We start from the raw sequence: 7,149 nt of genomic DNA on the forward strand, positions 1-7,149 counted from the left end.
CCCCCCTTGTAAAAGCTTCCACTGCTGTTTCTGGTCGGGATTTCCACGTCCTGACAATCTTCTTTGTAACAAATAAATTCTTCTAACCGCTCCCCTTGTTCTTTGCATAGAATCATAGAAAGGTTACAGCAAGGAAGGAGGCCATTCGGCCCACCGAGTCCGTGCTGGCTCTCTGCAAGAGCAATCCAGCTAGTCCCATTCCCCCGCCCTATCCCTGTAGCCCTGCAAATGTTTTTCCTTTCAAGTATTTATCCAGTTCCTTTTTGAAGGCCATGATTGAATCTGCCTCCACCACCCCCTGGGGCAGTGCATTCCAGATCCTAACCACTCGCTGTGTAAAAAAGTTTTTCCTCATGTCACCTTTGGTTCTTTTGCCAATCACCTTAAATCTATGTCCTCTGGTTCTTGACCCTTCTGCCAATGGGAACAGTTTCTCTCTATCTACTCTGTCTAGACCCTTCATGATTTTGAACACCTCGATCAAATCTCCTCTCAAACTTCTCTGTTCCAAGGAAAACAACCCCAGCTTCTCCAATCTATCCACGTAACTAAAGTCCCTCATCCTTGGAATCATTCTAGTAAATCTCTTCTGCAACCTCTCTAAGGCCTTCACATCTTTCCTAAAATGCAGTGCCCAGAACTGGACACAATACTCCAGTTGTGGCCAAACCAGTGTTTTATAAAGGTTCATCATGACTTCCTTGCTTTTGTACTCGATGCCTCTATTTATAAAGCCCAGGATCCCATATGCTTTTTTAACCACTTTCTCAACCTGCCCTGCCACCTTCAACGATTTGTGCACATATATCCCCAGATCTCTCTCTTCCTGTACCCCTTTTAGAATTGTATCCTCCAGTTTATATTGCCTCTCCTCATTCTGCCTACCGAAACGTATCACTTCGCATTTCTCTGCATTAAATTTCATCTGCCACATGTCCGCCCATTCCACCAGCCTGTCTATATCCTCTTGAAGTCTATCACTATCCTCCTCACTGTTCACTACACTTCCAAGTTTTGTGTCATCTGCAAATTTGGAAATTGTGCCCTGTGCACCCAAGTCATTAACATATATCAAGAAAAGCAGTGGTCCCAGCACCGACCCCTGGGGAACACCACTGTACACCTCCCTCCAGTCCGAAAAACAACCATTCACCACCACTCTCCGCTCCCTGTCCCTTAGCCAATTCTGTATCCATGCTGCTACTGCCCCTTTTATTCCATGGGCTTCAATCTTGATGACAAGCCTATTATGCAGCACTTTATCAAACGCCTTTTGAAAGTCCATATGCACCACATCAACTGCATTGCCCTCATCGACCCTCTGTTACCTCATCAAAAAAACTCTGGTTTTTGGTGATTTTAAATTATGCACTGTAGTTAATGACCCACAGGCCAGTGCAAATTGCTTTTCCTGATTTCCTTATTGAAGTCTTTCAGAATTTTGTGCTCCTCTATCTGCTTAACCTTCTCTGTTCCAATGTTCAAAAAAAAGTTTCTTTGGTCTTTCCTCATAATTAAAGATTGACTATGAAGCTCATCCCTTGCTTCAGAGTCAATCTCTTCGACACCCTTTCCAGAACTCGACACCGTATTCTAACTGCAACTTATTACATAGCGGCAGGCTTGAGGGGCCATTTGGCCTTCTCCTATTTCTTATGTTCTAATTACATAGAATGTACAGTACAAAAACTGGCCATTCTGCCCAATGGGTCCATGCCAGTGTTTATGCTCCTCCATCCCTACTTCATCTAACCCTATCAGTATATCCTTCTATTCCTTTCTCTCGTGTTTATCGAGCTTCCCCTTAAATGCGTCTATTCTAGCTGCCTCAACTACTCCTTGTGAACATACGTAACAGGAGCTGGAGCAAGCCATATGGCCACTCAGGCCTGCTCCGCCATTCAACAAATCATGGCTGTTGTTCAACCTCAACTCCACTTTCCCGCCCGATCCCCAAATCCCTTGATTCCCCTAGAGTCCAAATATCCAACCATCTCATTGAATATACTCAACAGGTAGAGAATTCCAAAGATTCACAATCCTCAGGAGAAGAAATTCCTCCTTATCTCAGTCCTAAATCGCCTACCTATTAACCTGCAACTATGCCCTCTAGTTATAGTGTCTCCAGCCAGGGGAAACAACCTCTCGGCCTCTACCCTGTCAAGCCCCCTCAGAATCTTGTATGTTTCAATGAAATCACCTCTCATTCTTCCAAACTCCAGAGAGCATAGGCCCATTCTACTCAACCTCTCCTCACAGGAAATGGGGGGAGGAGGAGGCGGCTCTGCAAACATCCCCATCCTCAAAGATGGCGGAGTCCAGCACGTGAATGCAAAAAACAAGGCTGAAGCGTTTGCAACCATCTTCAGCCAGAAATGCTGAGTGGATGATCCATCTCAGCCTCCTCCCGATATCCCCACCATCACAGAAGCCAGTCTTCAGCCAATTCGATTCACTCCACGTGATATCAAGAAACGGCTGAGTGCACTGGATACAGCAAAGGCTATGGGCCCCGACAACATCCCGGCTGTAGTGCTGAAGACTTGTGCTCCAGAACTAGCCGTGCCTCTAGCCCAACTGTTCCAGTACAGCTACAACACTGGCATCTACCTGACAATGTGGAAAATTGCCCAGGTATGTCCTGTCCACAAAAAGCAGGATAAATCCAATCCGGCCAATTACCGCCCCATCAGTCTACTCTCAATCATCAGCAAAGTGATGGAAGGTGTCGTCGACAGTGCTATCAAGCGGCACTTACTCACCAATAACCTGCTCACCGATGCTCAGTTTGGGTTCCGCCAGGACCATTGGCTCCAGAACTCATTACAGCCTTGGTCCAAACATGGACAAAAGAGCTGAATTCCAGAGGTGAGGTGAGAGTGATTGCCCTTGACATCAAGGCAGCATTTGACCAAGTGTAGCACCAAGGAGCCCTAATAAAATTGAAGTCAATGGGAATCAGGAGGAAAACTTTCCAGTGGCTGGAGTCATACCTAGCACAAAGGAAGATGGTAGTGGTTGTTGGAGGCCAATCATCTCAGCCCCAGAGCATTGCTGCAGGAGTTCCTCAGGGCAGTGTCCTCGGCCCAACCACCTTCAGCTGCTTCATCAATGACCTTCCCTCCATCATAAGGTCAGAAATGGGGATGTTCGCTGATGATTGCACAGTGTTCAGTTCCATTCGCAACCCTTCAATTAATGAAGCAGTCCGAGCCCACATGCAGCAAGACCTGGACAACATTCAGGCTTAGGCACGTAAGTGGCAAGTAACATTCGCGCCAGACAAGTGCCAGGCAATGACCATCTCCAACAAGAGAGTCTAACCACCTCCCCATGACATTCAACAGCATTACCATTGCCGAATCCCCCATCATCAACATCCTGGGGATCATCATTGACCAGAAACTTAACTGGACCAGCCATATAAATACTGTGGCTACAAGAGCAGGTCAGAGGCTGGATATTCTGCGGCAAGTGACTCACCTCCTGACTCCCCAAAGCCTTTCCACCATCAACAAGGCACAAGTCAGGAGTGTGATGGAATACTCTCCGCTTGCCTGGATGAGTGCAGCTCCAACAACACTCAAGAAGCTCGACACCATCCAGGACAAAGCAGCCCGCTTGATTGGCACCCCATCCACCACCCTAAACATTCACTCCCTTCACCACCAGCGCAGTGTGTACCATCCACAGGATGCACTGCAGAAACTCGCCAAGGCTTCTTCGACAGCACCTCCCAAACCCGCGACCTCTACCACCGAGAAGGACAAAAGCATCACCACCTGCACGTTCCCCTCCAAGTCACACCCATCCCGACTTGGAAATATATCGCTGTTCCTTCATTGTCGCTGGGTCAAAATCCTGGAACTCCCTACCTAACAGCACGGTGGGAGAACCTTCACCACACGGACTGCAGCGGTTCAAGGCGGCGGCTCACCACCACCTTCTCAAGGGCAATTAGGGATGGGCAATAAATGCCAGCGACGCCCACATCCCACGAACGAACAAAAAAAATCTATTGAACCTTCATTGCACCGCCTCTAAGGCGAGTATATCCTTCCTTGGATAAAGGGACCAAAACTGTACGCAGTTCTCCAGGTGAGGTCTCACCAAAGCCCTGTACAATTGTAGTAAGACTTCCTTACTCATGTACTCCATCCCCCTTGCAATAAAGGCCAACATACTATTTGCCTTCCTGACTGCTTGCTGTACACCTGCATGCTAACTTTTTGTGTTTCTTGTACCAGGACATAGTTTCTTACCATTTAAAAAATTGTGTTTTTCTATTCTTCCTACCAAAGTGAATAACTTCGCATTTCCCCACATTATAATCCATCTGCCACATTCTTGCCCACTCTCTTAACCTGTCTATATCCCTTTGCAGACTCTGTGTCCTCCTCACAGCTTACTTTCCCACCTAGCTTTGTATCGTCAGCAAACTTGGATATATTACACTCAGTCCCTTCATCTAAGTCATTAATGTAGATTGTAAATAGCTGAGGCCCAAGCACTGATCCTTGCGACACTCCACTCACTAGTTACAGCCTGTAAATGACCCATTTAGCCTGACTCTCTTTTCTGTCCTTTAACCAATCCTCTATTTATGCTAATATGTTATGGTAGCAAGTTCCACATTCTAACCACTCTCTGGTTAAAGAAGTTTCTTCTGAATTCCCTATTGGATTTATTAGTGACCACCTTATATTTATGGCCCCGAGTTTTGGTCTCCCCCACAAGTGGAAACATCCCCCACAAAATGAAATCAGAGCAATAGTGAGAAAGGATATTGGCTCAGAAAATCAAGATGTAGAATCAGTCTGGGTGGAGTTAAGAAGCACCAAGGGGCAGAAAACACTGGTGGGAGTTGTCTATAGGCCTCCAAACAGTAGTGGTAATGTAGGGGATGGCATCAAACAGGAAATTAGAGATGCATGTAACAAGGGTACTACAGTAATCATGGGTGACTTTAATCTACATATAGACTGGCCAAACCAAATTAGCAATAAAACTGTGGAGGATGAATTTCTGGAGCATGCACGAGATGGTTTTTTAGACCAGTACATTTATGAGCCAGGGAACAGGCTAACCTAGATTGGGTATTGTGCAATGAGAAGGGGTTAATTAATAATCTTGTTGTGCAGAGTCCTTTAGGGAAGAGTGACCATAATATGATAGAATTCTTCATTAAGATGGAAAGTGAAGTAGCCCAATCCAAAACTAGGGTCCTAAATCTAAACAAAGGAAACTACGAAGGTATGAGGAGTGAGTTGGCTATGATAGATTGGGAGCTTCATTAAAAGGCATGACGGTGGATAGGCAATGGCTAACATTTAAGGAACGAATGCATGAATTGCAACAATTATACATTCCTTTTTGGTGCAAAAACACAAAAGGAAAAACGGCCCAACCATGGCTAACAAAAGAAATTAAGGATAGTATTAGATCCAAAGAGGATTCATACAAAGTTGCCAGAAAAAGTAGCAAGCCTGGGGATTGGGAGCAGTTTAGAATTCAGCAAAAAAGGACCAAGAGATTGATTAAGAGGGGAAAAATAGAGTACGAGAGTAAACTTGCAAGGAACATAAAAGCAGACTGTAAAAGCTTCTGCATCTTCGTGATACAGAATCGGTTTATACCCCTGAGGTGCAAGAACTCTAGTCGTCCATGGCTGTTTTTTTGGCAAGTAAAGAGGTAAGGGACAGTATAAGACATAAGGAAAGGGCATACAAAAAGGCAAAAAATGGCACAGATCCTGGCGAATGGGAAAGATACAAAGATCAACAAAGGGTCACAAAACAGATAGTAAGAGCTACAAAAAGGGAGTATGAAAAGAAAATTGCAAGGGATATCAAAACCAATACGAAGAACTTTCATAGTTATATTAGGAAAAAGAGGGTGGTCAGGAGCAGTGTTGGCCCCTTAAAAACTGAAAGTGGGGATATTGTCATTGACAATGGGGAAATGGCAGACAAAACCCTGGTTAGACTGCACCTGGAGTACTGTGAGCAGTTCTGGGCACCACATCTTCTGAAGGACATATTGGCCTTGGAGGGAGTGCAGCGTAGGTTTACTAGAATGATACTCTGACTTCAAGGGTTAAGTTACGAGGAGAGATTACACAAATTGGGGTTGTATTCTCTGGAGTTTCGAAGGTTAAGGGGTGATCTGATCGAAGTTTCTAAGATATTAAGGGGAACGGATAGGGTGGATAGAGAGAAACTATTTCCACTGGTTGGGGATTTTAGGAGTAGGGGGCACAGTCTAAAAATTAGAGCCAGACCTTTCAGGAGTGAGATTAGAAAACATTTCTACACACAAAGGGTGGTAGAAGTTTGGAACTCTCTTCCGCAAACGGCAATTGATACTCGCTCAATTGCTAAATTTAAATCTGAGATAGATAGCTTTTTGGCAACCAAAGATATTAAGGGATTTGGGCCAAAGGCAGGTATATGGAGTTAGATCACAGATCAGCCATGATCTTATCAAATGGCGGAGCAGGCACGAGGGGCTGAATGGCCTATTCCTACAAGTATGCAAAAAGAAAAAGATTAGTGAAGACAAATGTAGGTACCTTACAGTCAGAAACAGGAGAATTTATAATGGGGAACAAGGAAATGGCAGAGCAATTAAACAAATACTTTGGCTCTGTCTTCACGGAAGAGGACACAAATAACTTCCCAGAAATGCTCGGGAACCAAGGGACTAGTGAGGAGGAGGAATTAAGGGAAATTAGTATTAGTAAAAAAAAGTCCTGGAGAAATTAATGGGACTGAAAGCCAATAAATCCCCAGGACCTGATAATCTGCATCCCAGAGTACTAAAAGAGGTAGCCATGGAAATAGTGGATGCATTAGTTGTCATCTTCCAAAAGTCTATCGATTATAGGACAGTTCCTGCAGATTGGAGGGTGGCAAATGTAACCCCACTATTTAAAAAAGGGAGAGAAAACAGGGAACTACAGATCGGTTAGCCTATCAGTAGTAGGGAAAATGCTAAAGTCTATTATAAAGGATGCGATAACAGGACACTTAGAAAATATCAACAGGATTAGACAAAGTCAACATGGATTTATGAAAGGGAAATCATGTTTGACAAACCTACTGGAGTTTTTTGAGGATGTAACTGGTAGAATAGATAAGGGAGAACCAA

Source organism: Heptranchias perlo, unplaced genomic scaffold, assembly GCF_035084215.1.
Source record: "Heptranchias perlo isolate sHepPer1 unplaced genomic scaffold, sHepPer1.hap1 HAP1_SCAFFOLD_739, whole genome shotgun sequence".
In the NCBI taxonomy this organism is placed as follows: domain Eukaryota; kingdom Metazoa; phylum Chordata; class Chondrichthyes; order Hexanchiformes; family Hexanchidae; genus Heptranchias; species Heptranchias perlo.